This window comes from Hippoglossus stenolepis, chromosome 21 (assembly GCF_022539355.2).
Source record: "Hippoglossus stenolepis isolate QCI-W04-F060 chromosome 21, HSTE1.2, whole genome shotgun sequence".
Classification (NCBI taxonomy): domain Eukaryota; kingdom Metazoa; phylum Chordata; class Actinopteri; order Pleuronectiformes; family Pleuronectidae; genus Hippoglossus; species Hippoglossus stenolepis.
This window is the reverse complement of record NC_061503.1, coordinates 4216845-4235947: the sequence shown is the minus strand read 5'-3', so window position 1 is coordinate 4235947 and position 19103 is coordinate 4216845.

Here is a 19103-nt window from a genome sequence, read left to right as displayed (position 1 = left end):
CTGTAAAGTAGGAAAAAATAAGTGTCCAAAAATGACTCTTAATGAAAGCAGTCAGAAAACATATGGCTCAGCACAACCCCGCTGCAGTCTTTTGTTAAATCCATCAAATATCAAATGGAAAAGAGCTACAACAAAAATATCTATAAAAACATATGAAATTCTATTTTCTTTCAACATTTTGTGTGTAATCTATTTATTCAGTGATTAGTAAATACATTGGTCGTGTAAACACGTTCGGCCTGAGGCACAAGGAGAATTAATAGCTAGTTCAGCCGCCACTGTGTCAGGGGTCACACACAAAACATGAAAATGAGAAAAAGGGATTTGCTTCCTGTGCGTGTTTGTTCATTTATATTTAATGTCAGTGTGATACAGTTATTTATTGAGTCATTCACCCTTTGTAATATGTAAAATTTAAAAGATTGTAAATGTTTTTTTAATGTTACACAACTACAGTCTATTCTAAACCTGTCTGTTCTCTTGTCCTGTGTTGATGCTCCAGAGCTTTTTCAGAATTATTCCTTGTCATTAGTGAGTCCTCCTCAAACAGTTCAACAATATACTTTCACTTTTTATTGTTTGCAAGCTTTTTTTTAACAGTCTATTGTGCAGAGTGAAGCTCATCCTACCTGGTTTATCTGCAATGAAGATCTTTTAGTCAACGCTTTTCATAAAATGGAACAGCACGTGTGTGGCTTATATATAAGTTTGAAACCTTTACTGATCTGCTGATAATTTTTCATTCATAATATGTCAGTCATTTCAGAGGTCTGTTAGGCAATCAACACAAACAGACCCATGTTCACAATACACAATACACATAACCAGTGAGATAAGCATTCCACATACAGACACACAGAGAGACCTTTGTGGAATTAGTAGATCGATCAAAAAACACAAAATGATTCCCTCAAATAATGCATGCTGAAAAAAAAGAAAATTGAAACTGCATGAACTACACACCGAATAGACGTATGTGGACCTGTCCGACCTCAGAACACTATACAGGATTAAACTACTCTTTTAAGGCATAATCTTAGCATCACATGTCATCTTGGGAGGGGGATTCTTTTTTTAGTCGTAGAAGTCTTCCTAATCCCTCAGCCTTGTTTGGTTTAAAGATTACATATATATTTAATCTTAAAGAGAAAGTTTGCCTTAATCCCCCATAAATCCCATAGTGCACTGCTTCTCATATCCCTGCACTTTCTCACAGGCACACAACAGTCTCCGCACGGATAAGACTGCACTGTCACAAATGAGAGACTTCGAATATTTAATCCCTCAATTGTCTTTCTATCGGACAGAAAAGCATTATAGTGTTTCTCATGACCCTGAAATCAAGAGGGACCACACATATAATTATGTCACGAGCGGATGTTGGACAGAGATTTAAATCAGTGCAAACTACAGGGAATAGGCATTATAGAGTTGGTGAAATCCTTTATGTGCAAATGAAACAAAAGCGGGAATCCCTAGTCTTTGCACTGAATTAGATTTGGATTATTCTGTTAATGGCAGAGTTTATCGGTTCTTTTTGGGAGTTTGATTCCGACCATTAGTATCAGCTCTTTGTTGGAGCTTCGGGGTGTCACAGCCCTTATTGATCAGACTGGGACTAACTGGAGGTGTTAATAAAGTTCGAGTCACCGTATTGATTGTCTGTTATTATCGGTCAATGTATCGGGTGGTAAGTCAATGTTCAATGTCAGGCGCTGGGCTGATGTGTGCGGCTTCATTGCTACCCTTGTAAATAACCATGTCTTGCTTTCGATTGCGCACAAAGAAAGTTTTTTTTAAATCCATACACAAAGACAAAGAAAGAACCAGGGACAATTACGGCTTTATCGTCATGACTGGAGCCACAAACCACCAGGAAATGAAGGTTTGCTTGTCTAAAGAATGATGCAAATGTTGATTGCTATGATTCTAAAAGAAACACTTTAAAATATCTATTCTGCCTTTAATCATAAGTATTTGCACATCAACATAGCATAAGTATTTCAAATAATAATTAACCAATTTGTATAATAGTATAGGTATATACTGCTTCATCACTTTGTGCCTCCTTGTGGAAAGGAGGGGATGTAAACTGACAGTTTCTCACAGGGACCGATGCTGTGTTATTTCATAAAGGATCCATTATCCTGTGAATATGGGATATGTGATCACAAATAGCCTGTATGATAATCTATAATGTCCTGGGTTGAGCATGCGGTCAACGTGGTTTATTTTGTCTCAACAAACTTAATTAAATCTCTTGCTGTGATCATAAAATAAACAGAGTAAATTAAAAGCTTTTCTCTGTTCAACAGACTGCTCTTTATCTCACATTATTTACTGCTGCATTTATTACATGTTTAACTACTGCATTCGAATAGAAATAATGACCAAACTCAAGAACGGCAAAATAAAAAACGGAGAAATGGAGGAAGAAATTACTTCTGACACACTGCCTGTGCACAGATTTCAGCTCAATTGCAGAATAATACAAACTGTGACAGTCTGCAACATGATATCAGTGTTCATGAGGCCTGACCAAGTTGCTAAGCTCCAGTGTATTGAGTTCTGATGAGCCATCCCACTTTGTGCATATTATATGAGAGCTATGGGAATCTTAATGCAACAATATTGACACTGTGCAATTAGAGTGGGGTCATTAGGTCTGCTGCTATTTTAGAAGAGGAGAAAAGGAGTTGCATCACTGGAATCCTGCTTGGCTGGGAGGTGGAAAACACACAAGCAAATAAAACTCACACACACACACACACACACACACACACACACACACACACACACACACACACACACACACACACACACACACACACACACACACACACACCTCTCTCTGCTCCTCATCTAAATTAGAGGGGGGTCATAATGGGAGGAGGGGGTTTCTAATGAAACAGAAGGGGCACCGAGCGAGCAGGGATTTCTAAAGCCTGCCGTCAAAGCCTTGACCCCGGCTCAGCTCCTCACCTTCTTGGTCTCCTTAGGCCACCATATCATGACCCAGCAAGGATTCAGGAGAGGCAGAAGCTTTTCACAGGATTTGATTGGATTTTTCTCTGTGAAAGGGGAAAATATAAAAACCCTCAACATGAGGAACGTGCCTCTCAGTTCTTTGCTTCACAATGAGGAAGAAGCTTGCATGTGTCCTCCAGCATGGATATCTCCTCCAAAGGATCACATCCTCTGGATGGCCTGGAATGACCTTAAGCTGTGTTCAAAGACAAGACACATTAATGCACACACACATGCTCACTTCAATTTACATATGTGATGCTCAGTCACACATTGTACAACTGCTTTACTCCCAGTCACTGCTTTTATATTTGTATTTGTAATTTTTTTAAATGTTGATTTTAAAATGTGCTGCATAAAACCATAACATTATTAAAACAAGAGGCTGCCTCCAAGCACAACATGATGAAACATAATGATGAGTGAAACATAAAATCAGTGTCACCAGGTTCAACAGTGCACCAAAGCGGAAATAGGTTTTATGTGCTAACGAGGCTAGCCATGCTAACTAGCTGCCCGTCACCCTGTAGGCTCTCTGAATGGGTGCTCCACTCAGGCCTCAACTTGAAGGTTTAAAAACACACAGGGGAAATATTAAGGGTGATTTCACACCTACCTCGTTTGGGCAGGACCTTCGGACTTGAGTCAGAACAAAAATAACAAGTGTGAACGGTGCCTCGTACCAAGGACCAGACCAACAGACCAAAACTTTGTCCGACCAAAACATCCTGGTCCAGATCAAACTGAACCGTGTTCAGGTTGGTTTTCAGTGTGAAAACATTTTTGTTTTTAATAGTTCAGACTTTCAGACCAATGCAACCAATATAATGCAAAGCAGAGAAGTTGAGACAGCATTAAACAATAGAAGAAGAAAAAGAAGTCGAAGACGTTGTAGCTTGCCGATTACTGTGCTAGTAGTAAAACCATAATGATATTGCAGTGGTAACGAAATTAACAAAATGAACCACTTCATTCATTTTCTCCATTCAAGCAGAAAGACTACACCTGCCGAACTGAAAAGACGCTGACATCAGACACACGCCCGTCTACAAATCAATCAATGTCAAGTATAGGCGGACGCAGACAGTGTAGGTGATGATATGAGGGTGTACGTATGTCATATAAAAGTCTTTAGTGCGCACTCTAAATTACAATATGAAACCAAAACTAACTGGATCAAATGCAAACAACACGAACCTGTTCAGACCTTGGTCTAGACTTTCAGGTGTCTATGGCAAAACTGCATCTATAAAACAAATCTTCACCAGCACACTTAGGTCAGATGAGCTGTGTGGCGTACAGAATGCACCACACTATAGCAGCTTACATGTAGACCACAGATTTTAAGTCTTTGCAAAACCTTGAGTGTTACTTTTGGACCCACCTCTTCACATTCTCACTTGGTCCTTGTTTAATTTGTTTTGGTGTCCTGTCTCTTTTGGACTCTCTCTCTTTGGTCCTACCAGGAACTGACAGTGTAAACAGACTTGAGAGCGAAAGTTCAGGAGGTGCAGACGGGGATATGGATGGAACGGGGGGGGGGAATCAGAGTAGGAATGGGAGAGATATGGGAGAAAGAGGGATGGCATGCATGGATATAGACAAGGACAGAATAAGGAATCCTAATTGCCTGTTAAGAAGACTTTTGTTCTGTTGCACAGGACTGACAGCATGTTTCTTTATCTACACGCTTAAAGCTCCAGTGTGTTGTCTTTGTGTGTCCGTGCGTGTGTGTGTGTGTGTCTTTTACATGGCCACTAACAGGTCTTGGATCACTGGTTATGAAAAGAGCGGCTGGTAACCGTTGTGTTTATGCTGGGGGAACTCTGCCCTTTGTTTGGCTGGCTGGAGTTGTGCTGCAGGCGGGATGGGTTGTTTTGGATTTGTGAATGAAGGCCATGTGGGCTGTTGGGTAATCTTTGTCAAGAGTTACTTGGACCCGACTGTATAATGGAGCACAGAACGTGGCCTCTGCTGTGTGCATGTGCTCCCATTCACCAAGCTGGTATTCAGCAGGTTTCTTCGTGGCTGGGGAGAATCTCTAAATAGGTTTCAAAAGGCGTTTTCAACGTGTTTCTCAGACTTGAACCTGCTCTATACATAACAAGGACTTCCCATTGAGCAGTACTTCTAAAGACCTCTAGAAAAAACATCTAACCTTTGGGCAAACCTCACAGAAAATGTTTTCACTGGGAATTAAATATTGTGCTTGGTGCGATATATAAGTTAACCACAACACTAAACTTGTTAGCTGTTTAGTGTTTGCAGAGGTTTTTATTTTCCATCATTACTTAATGTCACTACTGCCTTATGGTTGCTGGTTATGCTTTACTTCAGAATTATCCCTTGTCATCAGTGAGTCCTCCTCAAACAGTTCTACAATATACTGTACATTTTTATTGTTTGTGTTCTGGACGTTGTGTGCAGAGCTTTTTATAACCAGCCTATGGTGCAGAGTGAAGTTAGAAAACTTTGTGTGCATCCTACCTGGTTTATCTTCAATAAAGATTTTATGGTCAATGCTTTTCATAAAATGAAACTGAAACTGATTATTGCTTATTAGTGTGTATGTGTGTGACTGTTATGCAAGTTTTAATGATTTACTTCTTTTTCAGCTATTTCAGAGTTCAGTTAAGCAACCCACACAATTTCCAGGCCCAAGTTCACAACTTTTCAAAATGAAAGCTCAGTAATTCATCTCGATATAAAAGCATTGCAGGAACAAAACAAATGAACCAAAGAGGAAGTGAGTCTATGAATGTTGTTGCCGTGATGGAGATCAGCACCAGCGTCTCCCGTGAATGTCTTTGAATGTCTCCGATTTGCTGAAATAAAAAAATGTAATCATCAAAATGACCTTGCAGCAATTTTGACCCATCGTTTGACCCAGTTGCTGATTGCTACTGTAGCTTATCTAAGGATGTAGAATAAGACGTTGTTAACTGGATACGCAGACTGAAGGCGCACTGTCCAACCCCTACTGACAGCCACAGTGCGTTTTTGTTAATATTGAACGCATCACATGTCCAAACCGCACCAACTTTGACACAGCACTTTTCTGGGCAATTAAAAAATCCCACATACCAAGTGTAAAGTTGATCAGACGAGCGGTTCCCAAGATATCCGTTCCACCTACAGACGTTTGTGGAATTAGTAGCTGGATAACAAAACTATATCAGTCTATAAAAATGGTTTTGTTTAGCTTACCAATACAACGAGGGGAAAATCAGTAACTTTAGTTTTATCTTTAGCTAAGTTGTTCCTATTTCATCATCAATCTTTATCTGTGTAGCAGGCTGTTTCGAGTGAGGTTAGTGCGTGTGGTGCAGTGGTCATTTGGTTAATTTTACATGCTCCTCTAACAAGAGTCATACACATGTATGTATTCTTTGATCAATTTTGAACAAATAAGCAATTTACTGTGTTTTGGTTGCATATGGGGTAGCATATATTTAAAACGTGATGTATCAGCCTATTTCCATTTGATGTATTCAGGATTGTTATCAGTGCTGAAGGAGGAAGGGCTATAGCAGTCACCTCGGGGACGCTGGTAGAAGCTGTGCTGGACTCAGGGGACTCGGGGATCAATGGAGGAACTGCAGGCTGTGATCTCCTCTGCTCAGCTGAAATAATGGCAAACTGCCCTGGTCTCTGTGGGAGTATTAGAGTATGTAGATAATGGCAGGGCCGGTTTTGAGTAGCTTAGATATCCCTTAAGATCTTGACCACTTTCATCGAAAAATCATACAGAAAATGTGCAACAACACTGCGTCTACAATAACAATAACTTTGTTTTTATGTATATGAAAAATATCTTATTCAAATCCTGAGACTTTATTTACTCTTTTTCTCAACGGAGAAGAAAGCAAATATTGGCAGGTTGGGATTTTAGCTATGCAAACATTTCTCTGAGGCAAAGCTGCTTTGGAGACAGGAATCATTTTGGTATGCTTGAGTTGTGTGTTCACACACAGTTTTTATTTAGCCACACCTTCTCTCAAAATCCTGCAAGTCCTCCAAAATGCAGCAGTGATACTCTGAAAGGAGCTTGAGGGGCCTTTGGATCTGCTCATAGGAATTGAAATCAGCAACAGAAATGTTTGGGCCCCACCCCCAAAAAAGGATTATTTGACCCCCCAAAAAACTAAAAGACAACCTAACAAAAAACAAGACGGAAATTCAGCACAATAAAAGTCAATTATTGATGATGGATGAATTATTAGTTTAATCACAATTCCTATATTTAGGAGTACTGTATTTGTAACTTCACTACCATTAATTGAGAGCAATTTGTGGATAGTGCAACAATGAGAAACTGGATAATAGTACAAGTTGAGTTTCATAATATTAGGTACAGTTAATCTCTCCCATTTTACCTGCAGTTAACGGACAATAAAGTCAGCTGACCCCAGAAACCTTCTGTCATTGATTAAAAGCGATTCTCTATAGACAGAGTGTGTAAATGGTCCCCCACTGGTTAGACTGTGCGTGTGTGTTTGTGAGTCTGTTTATTGTGAACACAAGAGCAGCGTCTCACTGTCCGTGTCCATTAGGTGGGAGCAGCATATGTCACAGCTCAGTCGGCCTCTGTCTCAGTGGGAATACACTCCCCCTACAGCTGGCATTCACAGGGGAACACACACACACACACACATAGAGAAACCATAAGTAAAAGATTTATGTATAAATCTGTCCTTCATTCTTAACCCCTTTACAAAATAGGATTATTTTATATTTCACTTTATAATGAGGCGTCATGTGGTGCCGTGTGGAATTGGGGACACTAAACAACAACAAAAATAGTTAAAAGGATCATTGTTTGTTGTCCTCATTAATATAACTGTTATTTATAGGCTTCACATTCACACCAATCAAGGAATTGAAAGAGAGGCTAAATGATTCCTTACATCAGCAATGTCAAACATGTCGTACATTTGTTACACTCATTCTACTCATTCTACTTTGCAGATCAAATAAAAAACACTAATTTACCTGTTTGGACAAATCCACATGAATTGAAAGAATAGTAATTTAGCGCCATTACCTATTGAAGCCATATTGACAGTGCTTACCTTTTAGGGAACGGCATGTCCAAAATGAAAAAAAAGATATACCTCATTAGCTGCGTTGATCTATTAGAATATCAATCACAATCAGTGGACTTCATTTAGTGTCATTCACAACTGCGCTAACAAGCTTGCTAACAGATAGCTAGGACAATCTCCTGACATAATCTGGAGGGGCTGTATGTGAGAATGCAAATGTCCAAGTGAGAGGCTCCGGACTTTCTCCAGAGCTTCTCCAGTCAACCCCGTTGTAGAAACTCCGGAGAATGTCCGAATGAGCCCATGTAAGAATACAGAGGGAGATCTTCCACAGGATTAAGTGAGTGGGTGTGTTGATGATGCTTCTAATATGTGACAGATGCAAAACTGAAAAAAAAAACGAGAATTCAAATATCTCACAAAGCAAAAGTGATGCCATACCTGTAGAAGACACAGATGAAGATGTCAAGAGAGCTTTTGGTGTTAAGGGCCGATGCCGGTGTTGCTTATTGTGCGTACATTCTCTGGAGTTCATGTCTGAATTCGAACTACGTCAACAAGCTTTTACAGCCAAAAGCTATTCGGATGGTGTGAGACCTTAAAACTGTATTGATGATAAACAAAAGTACACAAACACTTTAGTGGAAGTGGATTTTACAGACAGTGAATAGATGGCCATATTATGGTAACACTAACTACTGAATGACACACGTCCACATGGTGTTCCCTTTGTATGCTCCCTTGTGTGTACTTTTATGTCGCCATATGTGTGTCTCCTTTTAAGGGCCAATGAGCTGGAGGCGCCAGGAACCAGCTAATGAAAAGGGTCATCAGTCTCTACTTGCTGCCATCAGGGCCACAGTCAGGGTGAAAGAGAGGAGAGGGGACGGAGACGTTGGTGTTTGGGGGGTTGTGGACATCATTTGGGTTGAACTGTGAACATGGGATGACATTGACTGGGCACTACTGTCAACTGAATCTCAACTGGGAGGTGTAGAACAATACGTTTAGGAAGCTACATGGTCCAGATTTGAGGCAATGTTTTTGGCAGCATGCACAAAATCCCGCTTTGTCATGGAATGACTCATCCAATATTGTGACATGAGTGGATCTCAAATGTAATGTGAGGGGAATCACTCATTGTAGTATTGCTCCTGGTGTCTAAATTTGATGGTAGGTAAAGACATTAGGGTTGTAATCCTGTTTGAGACTTGGGGTCAAAGGTTTCCTAATCTAGTGTAGGGAGATACAGAGGAAAAACTTAATCCCTACTGTCATGTAGCCATGCATGAGAAATTTTGATTAAACATACCCTACTTCCGTAATCTGACACATTACTATGGGCTAATATTCAGCATGTTTTGCTTTGTGTGCTGTGCTCTTGCTGAAAAAAAAAACAATGTCAGATGGAAAACTAATGGGTCACTTGAAGCAAATAAATGAATAATAATGAATTTGAACAAAAGGCCCATTGTTTAAATATGATAAATCCAAACAATCCAAAATGTTAAATCAATTCATACCCATAACGAAGTCTGTTTTTATTGTTATCAAATAAAAGCCTGGAGACAGGGAGTGAGAGAGCGCAGAATTATTTCAACAAATCCATATGAGCGCTGTGTAGGATTAATTTTTCTCTATTGTCAACCGTGGAATGAGAAAAACAAACCGCGTCGGCTCCATTGATACATCTATTAGGTGTGGAGAATGTCTGTGAACATTAAGATGAGCTTGTAAATTTCACAAACGCAATCCCGTGGACACACTTTCACGAGGAAGGGGGTGATTGTTTTTCCATGAGAGCAGGTTTTATAAATGTCGAAACAGGAAACTGGATGGGATTACTCCCATATTGCCATACTCTCTCTCTGTCTTTAATCCCCTTGCAGAGATATCCCAGTTCAAACCCTGGATAACAGATTTATCTGGGATAACGTCCATGTTGTTACATAGTCACTCCCCCCCCCTCTCAGAGGCCAAGGGGAGCAATAATCCGTCTCTTTTTACAATGAGGATGTTAAACAATGCTAGCAGATGTGTCCGGGAGCCTGTGGAAATGAGGACAGGCTTTCCAGCAGGTAGTCTTAATCTCTCTTTTCCTGATCTGTCCCCCCCCCCTCCACGCACTCACTCACTTTATCTTTCTCTGCACTCTGTGCCTCTCAGTGCCAGGACATTAACCTGTTGTCTCTAGCAGTTAGAGTCCGGCCAGCGGGGGTCAGAAAGGCTAGTTGCGATTAGCTGTGTGTGTGTGTGTGTTGTTGAGCATTTATTCATTCATGTACAATTACTCTTTTCTGGGTGGAATTATATATTTTGATGACAGAAAACTGTGCAGAAAAAACCCCATCATACCGCTGGTTCTCCTTGTAAAAGCCCAATCAATATGGAATGTGAGGTGTTCATGCTTCAGCTGACTGTAGACGGGTCAATACCAAAATGCATCGAGAAGCAGGGAGAGGCCCTTTGCAATTACAATTCATTATTTTTCCATTAGGATCCATAGAGAAACGAGTCATGTGGCACCTGCGGGCTCGTCGCAGCCTCTGAGCGAACTGTAAACATTGTCCGTCCTTCCATGCGAAGTAGCCCTCATCCCTTCAACTGTGTTAATCTTGTAACTTAAAGGGGTTAGAGGGTGTGTCTCAGCTGATTAGCCCAGCTCGGCTGCATTGTGGAGATGAGGCCATGCTAATACTGGCGTTGGCACCAGCAGAAGGGCATTAGGCAAGATTAGGGTCGGCCAAGCGAACCCTTTATACCTCTGACTGTTCCCAAGCTCTTGAAGAGATACGACAAACCACAACCTCTAAGCAAGGCCATGGAAAAATAGATATGTAGAGATATAATGATGTAAACAGGTCAGTTTGGAGTGTTAGTACCCTCCAACTAGGTCGTACAGTGTGTGGTCCAGCCGGATCTTAAGACCAAGTGTTTCACATGGCCACACTTGAGAACAAGGCGAGTGGCTACAGCTTTCTTTCTAAAAGAAATGTGTCCTTTGCCAGTCCTTGTAGACTTCAATTTCACCAATTGGGATAACGGTGCACACTTTCCAGTCTTGTCCTAAAAAAAAGTGTTGCACTTCATTGTACCCATGAAGTTGGTTGAAACATTGGTTGAAACTGCTCGGTTTGTCTTAGCTTTAGAAATCAGCCACCTCCAAACCTCTCTGACTGTTGGAAACAAGGGGCAGTTTGTCCAACAATTCCTGAAGCACTAACCAACTGACAATACAACTAACCCCTAACCCTTCTGTCTCACCTCCTCATTTCATTATTTACACAACTGTCTCACTTCTCACATCTGCAGCTGAATGCAACTCTATGGATGCCTTCCAGGTGAGAAAGAGAGTGTGCATCATTACCTCTCATTACCCTGTATGTGATGGATGTCTTTTTACCCCACCTTCAAGTCAGACCATTCGAAGCACCCGATCACTTTTGCCGTTGATGGTCAGACAACTCATCGTACAAACTTTTCTAAACTGGCCCTAACTTTCCAAGAGTTCAAAATTGAATTACAGCCATCTTGTTTCATCAATGAGATTCTTCTTAGAATTATACCATTGTTAATTTTTTATGACTGAAGAATCAGATGTTCAACCGCAAGCCCATTCAAGCCTTGAAAGAACTATTTTATTTTCTATTTAAACCTGGACACCTGAAAATGCCTGATCACACTATATAAAAATCTAACAACAAAATGACAGTGCTGATTAAGTTATTTGAAATATTTAAATGTGAATGCTTTGACAGTCAAAACCAATGTAAACCTTATGTCCTGCTTCCTGCATGCTCTACCCAAACTCCAGAAGATGTCGAGACCCAATTTTCTGGACATTTTCCAGATTTTTTATTTGATTTTGAGCTTTGACGGAGAACAAGCTGATGTGTGATATCCGATTGAGGGGTGAAATTTGAAAGAAATGTCTCCGTGTGTGGCTTGTACATCCCTTATTCTGGGTGAGAGATGAATATAATAACTCACTGTAGTTCTGCAAAGCTCACATATAAAACCTGGCCACAGCCTCAAGACTTATACTTATTTGAAACAGCCCAGTAGTTCACTGGACCATGAGCTGTATTTCACAAGTAACCAGTAGCCTCACTGTAGCTACGACATGCAGGGGTCAAAGACTCATCTTGCTCATTAAAACTAAAACCATATACACATGTTGTGACTGCTCACCACAACAACGCACACACACACACACACACACACACACACACACACACACACACACACACACACACACACACACACACACACACACACACACACACACACACACACACACACAGCGCTCCCCAAGGCAGCATAAGTAGGGCTTATCCCTTCTTGGAGTGCTCTGATCTGGCACCTTCCTCTCATCCCTGTTCACTTTGTGAGTCAAATGCACACCCACACGCACACACTCACACGCACACACTCCCTCTTCATCCGGGCAGTGTGTGGATTCTTGGCTAGGCTCTGGATGAACGACAGGTGGAGAAGGTGCCGCGGGAACAGGAGGTGCCGGCCTCTGATCTGGGTGAGGCTCTGGCAGGACTCCGTGACCCTGCGGGCCTCCAAGTCAGGGACACAACCAAGCAATCAAGGGGACTGTAGTAATTAGGCCACTACTACAACACCTAATGCCTGATCCAGTTGGACTGAAACCTAGGTGAAGTTACGACTTTCCAAAACTCACAAAGACCTCTCAGTCAGTGTTCACCAGCAGAAAAACAACTACAGCACAGCTTGAAGATATTTACTCCCTTACTTTTCAGCTCAATAGCTTAAGAAATCTGCATATTCACAGACAAATAAATAAACTCAAAATAAGACACATTATTCTCATTTTAGTGCAAAGTATATTCAGTTTACAAAACTATACAAATGTGGCCATATTTGCATTAAAGATGTGCAGGTATATATGGAAAAAATAGATGTAGCTGTCACTGAAGAGATATTTTGTTTGGCAGAAGATAAAAATCAGTGTGATGTGGATGAAAATCTATGACCAGGGGCCGGGTACTCCTGATCCTGATACTGACAGGCATGTTGTGTTACTGATTGTAATGCGTTTTTCTAATAGTTTATTATACCATATTTCTGTTCTGAACTGCTAATGGCAAATATAGTAAAACCCACTGAAGAATAGGGTTGTTGATTTATTTACACGTTAAAAAAAACTCTGATAAGGTAAAATGTTCATTCATTGACTGTACATTTACAGTATTCATGAGAAAAGACAGTGTCTCATATAAATGGAGATAAATCGTTTAATGTATTGTTATAAAAGAAAATGTCTGACAGAGATGAAGGGAGCAGAAATGACAATTGTAATGATAGTGCTATATAGTAGTATATGGGAGTAGGCAAATTGTATATCCAAGCAATCTAGTTCTAATCATAATCCACGATCACAATCCACGATGTGGCTGCAGCAGTGATCCTGGATGTGCAACGATAACGCACAAGGACTCCGGGAAGGAAGTCAAGTCAGTAACATGTATCAATGGGACATCTGATGAAGAGGAAGAGAGAGAAGAAGAGCTTTGCAAAGTGCTCGGCTTTGAGTCGATGACACATTGTTCGAGTATGTGCTCATAATGGTTTTCTTTACTGTTATTCTGTCAGATTATATGAGTAATTTGGGGCTGGGATGGATGGGTAGGGGGAGATTCTTCCGAAAATCTGTGTGAACTGAACTTTGAGATGGTGTGAAATGTGAAGTTCAACCCCCGACCCATCCACCCAAAGGAAATGGGTCAGACAAGTAAAAAACACAGAAGCATTTTGCATATCATCAACACCAGCCAGTTTGAAAATCCTGTTGTTTATTGTAGAAACATAAAACACGCCAGATATTTGTCAAATGTGTTACATGAGAGAAAAACCTCTCCTGACTGCAGTGTAAAAATATATAGAAGCTAAACTAATAATATAGTAAGAATTATTCAACAGCTGCACAGAATCATAAATAGAGGCTCTGCTCTTGTGGTTGAGATTATTTCATATGAAAAAAAGCAGCTTTACATTTTGTTCTAGCATCTAAAAACTGCCAGCCACCTGCCAACGAGTCAAACGATGAAACTGAACCAAAACGTTGATCATAGAGACTGACTCACGTTTGCAATGTGAATTAAAAAAAGCCATAAATAGACAATAGCTGAGGTGTCTGAAAACCAGCAGCACCAATCTCCGCAGAACCAGGGCTGCAGATATGAAGCCAACAGGGCGGTTTCCTTCTTTGTGTATCGAACAAAGAATATGTGAACATAATAGATAATTTATGGTGCGAAACGAGTCCTAATATTGATCTCCTCATTAGCTCTTATACCTTGTCCATACCAAAGCAGGTATTTGCAAAACAAACCTTTTCTTCTGCAGTTAAGTAAACACGGTTTTAAGTCACTATGAAGGTGAGATTTTTACAAACGCCTTCCAGTGCGGACTTTCAAAAAACTCTGGTTTCCGTGTGAATGTATAAAACAGAGCGTTTGAGAAACGATGATGTCACAGCTAACGTCACGCATGCCCACTGTTGCTTTGTGTTGTGAGCAACTGGGCCCATAACACAAAAGCATTTTGTGCGCCTTGTTTATATGCATCCCATTTCACAAATAACTGTTGCTGGTAAATTGTACCCTCGCCTAGAGTTTCTTTTTATCTGTTAAACAAGTCAGAATGGATTCAAGAGGAAAAGTTTTCATGTTGCTAGAAGTATTTATTTCTTTAAAACAATGAATGAATCATGAAGAAATTTGTCAATGACCTTTTACTCCTTAACCAAGAGGAGTTGTTGAGGAAATGACTCAGACATAATTTAAACAGCAGCATCCTGTCCACGCTAATGCGGTTATTTTGTAAACATTTTTTTTTCCTGTGTTTGAAAAAAACATCCAACGGTGTTTTAAGTCACTAAAACAAAGATTTTTACAAACGCCTTTCAAAGTACAGATTTTCAAAAACACTGGTGAACATAACTATATAACTATAACATAACGTATAACTGAGCATTTGGGAAACGATGACGCCTCGGCTTACTGTTGTTTTGCATAATGAGCATGTGCCAGATAAAACAACAACAATGGCTGCTATGTACTAGTTTTAGAGGATTTGCCATCAGGACCCCAGGGAGGCCCTACAAAGAATTGTCAAAGGAAATAAGGCTGTCTAGGACGATGTCTTCTTTTAAGTCATCAACGTACTTTTTTCAGAAGGCATATCCCTGAATTTACTTGGGGTGCCAAGCTTTTTTCTTTTTTTTATCACTTATTATTATTATTTAAATACTTCCTTCTCTATTTCAACCATTTTGTGTTGTGTAGCACTTTGTACTTTGCTCTATAAGTTATCATTATCATTATCATTGTTATTATCTCCCTGATAATACAACTCGGATCATATGTTCACATGTCGTCCCTTTTTTATTTTTGATTCCTGCTCTTGCTTTGCAGAAAGATTACGAGCATTCTAAAGTAGGTCATATCAAACTGGGATGAAATAATAACAAATACCATGACACGTGGCTGATCAGTTTGAAAGGGTCGGGCCCCCTCTCTTTCTCACACACACACACAAACACACACAGTCACACACTACATCTGCATGGATCAGTGCCTCTCGGGAAAATATGTTTTTTTGTAATTTGGGTGAAGTGACCCCGTACCAGCCACAAGAACCACTTCAGCATGGCCCTCGGTGCTGAGAGAAGTAACCACCAGGTCCTTATGTTTCAAATGGATGGCGAGGTCATCGGTCAGCGAGCGTGGTTCATTAGTTTGTGTCCTTGATTGGCTCGCAGGTATAAGGCTCACTGCTGAGTGACTTATGGCTGTAATTTAAGCTTGATTACATACACCATTACTTTAACTCTAATTAGACTGTCACTCAGGGGAGGGATGAGGGATGCTGACATCCTGGCTGAAAGGCCGGAGAACAAATATTTAGAGAGATCACGCTGCATTAACGCAGGGGATCTAGAACTATCAGAACTGCCATTAAATGAATTACACAGTGACTTGAGTTTGTATTAACAGAGATAAACATGTCTGAAACCTCTTCGTTTCCTACATTGTGATGCAGGAGTGCATTAATCAGCCTGCCCCGGCCCTGTGTCGGATAATGAATCACTGCCCGGGCTCCGGCCCTGACCCCGGGGTCACGCTTTTATAGACGACCACTTCATCACGGAACAATCTGCCGGGCGACTGCAGACAAAAGACGCACAACCGCCTCTGATGACCTTGCCTCGTGATCCGTGGAGGGAGGTTGGAGGATAAAATAAACAGGAAATAAAAAGAAGAAAGACATCAAATTAAAGCTTTGATCCCTCCACAATGTGTGTGTGTAAATTTGGCTCTAACTCCACCTCGTTAATGTTTGTCATGGGGACGTGGAGTGAGGGGAATGCTTCGGGGGGACTTTGCTGTGTCATTGACTGATTGGGACACATAATCATTGTCTTATTTCAGGGTCAGTTGAGCAATGCACAGAGTTTTACTGGACATGGTTGGTTCTGGACATTTATCAGACTGGGAATATGTGTCACCCAGAAAAAAAGAAATCACTTGTTTCTCAGCTGATGCCAGTTTTTAATATAAAACACTCCACTTACCATCTTAGTGATTATGTCCAATATCAGTAAAAAGTTAACTTTCATCGATATACATATTCTTCTCCATAAGACTACACATTTCTTATCTTTTTATGGTCAGTCAAAATATTAAAACATTAACATCAAATATAAAAAACATATTTATTTAAAAAAACAGAAATGCAATAACTCTGTCATGTGTGTTTTTATGCTACAGCGCAACAGCTTTTTCCACATGATGGATTGTCCTTTTGGGATAAACCACAAACCACACATCAAATAAAGTATTTCCTTTACACTCCAATCAGGATGCAGATGTTTGAAGGACATTGCTCCACCACCAGTGCTCATAGAACTTATATTTGGCCTGTAGGGCTCATTATTACCAGCATTAGCAGTATCATGCATGGTTTACTGATTATACTGTATGTTGGAGTAAAAACTATAATATAATGTACAATGTAATAATTTTACAAAAGTAACAATGTTACGACTGTATTCTAATGAAACAGTTATGGTGAAAAAATTTAGTAACTCTATGACCATCAATTAAGTATACCTCAGTACACCATAAAAACCAAATAATAAAATTGCTCAGCTTTCTGTGATTTTTAACTAAAGTGAAGAATATTTTATGGCTTTTTAAACTCAGCAAGTGTTTCTTTCATCTAAGTTTTTTTAAGTTTTATTTTTTAAGTTGCCCACAAAACTTAATTCATGGTTCTAAAACACAAAATTGTCCAGAGAGTGAGGCCGGGCAAGTTAAAAACAGGGTTTACAGAGCAGTTCTGCAGGGGTTTTCTACTTATCATTTCTTGTTCACATGCTAAGACCCTTCACGTCTCTTTTCATGGGACAATTGAAGTAAGTTACCTTAAAATGTAAGAGTTTTTTTAACTTTTCATTTAAAAAACTGCTATCAGACTTGATATCATTGTTATAAAACTACAGAAAACATACGATTGCTGATGAGAACTTCAAAAAAGATGCTGAATGTTAAAAGTGTTTTTCCTGCCACTAATTTCCCGGATGGATGTCAAGTGAAAACATCTGGTTCTGGTTCTGGTTCTGTGAAGAGAACTGTGTGTCAACAAACTGAATCACTGTCAGGTAAAATTGAATCAAATCCGATATTCTTCCTAATCAATTGAGCTAATTTAAACAGTTATACACAGTTTGTTTGTCCCTTATTAAATCCAAATATGTTACATCAATTCAATTCAATTCAATACAATTTTATTTGTATAGCACCAAATCATAATTTACAGTTCCCACAATGACCAGCACTTTGGCGACTGTGGAGGCAAAAAACTCCCTCATTAACTGGAAGAAACCTCCAGCAGCACCAGACTCAATCAATCACAATTCAGGCTCTTTAAATAGGCCGATGTGAGAGAAGTAAAGGGGGCAACCAACTTGGAGTTATATGCATGCACTCCCGAATATGGAAAATAAGAGGTTTTCCTTTTATCACAATATTTCCTGCACTAAAGCTGTTGTGCCTGTTGTGATTTTTGTTATTTCACTTCAGCCGAGTGCTTTGAGATGATTTAGCCTAGTTCCGTTAAGTACAATTTAACTTTTAATAAGATACCACTGCACTATTGGTCCTTTACCTATGATGGTTTCGATGGAAAACTAAACTGAATTTGTCCAGTCTCGTGGCAACTATGGGGAAATTCGTTAATAAAGTGCTTATTGATAAGGTGCTAATAGCCCTCAATATTTATCAGTCTAGATTAGTTGATCTGTCTTTTCACTCAGTTTGAGATGAAAACTACAGCAAATTGATTTCCATTATCATTAAAAAAGAGTGTATCATCATACACCTGCTATTTTATATTTAAATCCAGTCATTGGTGGTGACTGGGTATTTTGATGTGTGGATGAAGCAGAAGACAGGACGGTGAAATAAAAACAAAGTTTTATCATGTTGTAAAAGATGGACGGCAGCTCTTTTTAGTCTCTCATTGCAGGACAATGCAGTGGTTTTATGGCAGGGGTCACATCTGCTATGGGATAATGACAGGGGTAAGCCAAATGGAACATGAAGTGTGTCTTTGTGTGTGTGTATGTGTGTGCGTGCACGTGCACACTCGTGCCTGTGTGGTTGGAAGGGGGAACTAATGAGTCTCCTATGAGCTATTATCCGTACCTTAGCTCCGCACTCTGCAATAATAAAAGCCAACATTGCAGAGCTCCCTAACCAGAGACTGCAACACAACACTCTCCTCTGCTAATGCAAGTGATAACGCATCCACTCATGATGTGCAAACTTCTCCCTGGATCAAAAACAATAAAACAGCTGATTGCCTCTGTAGAGACATTTGTCTTTTGTTTTAAAATTATAGCCAAGTTTATTTTTATGTCTGTATCCCACACTGAGGACGTTTGTGAATGACGGCCGACTGTGGCTCGACTCAGACTGTCCTTTGGGGTCAGGA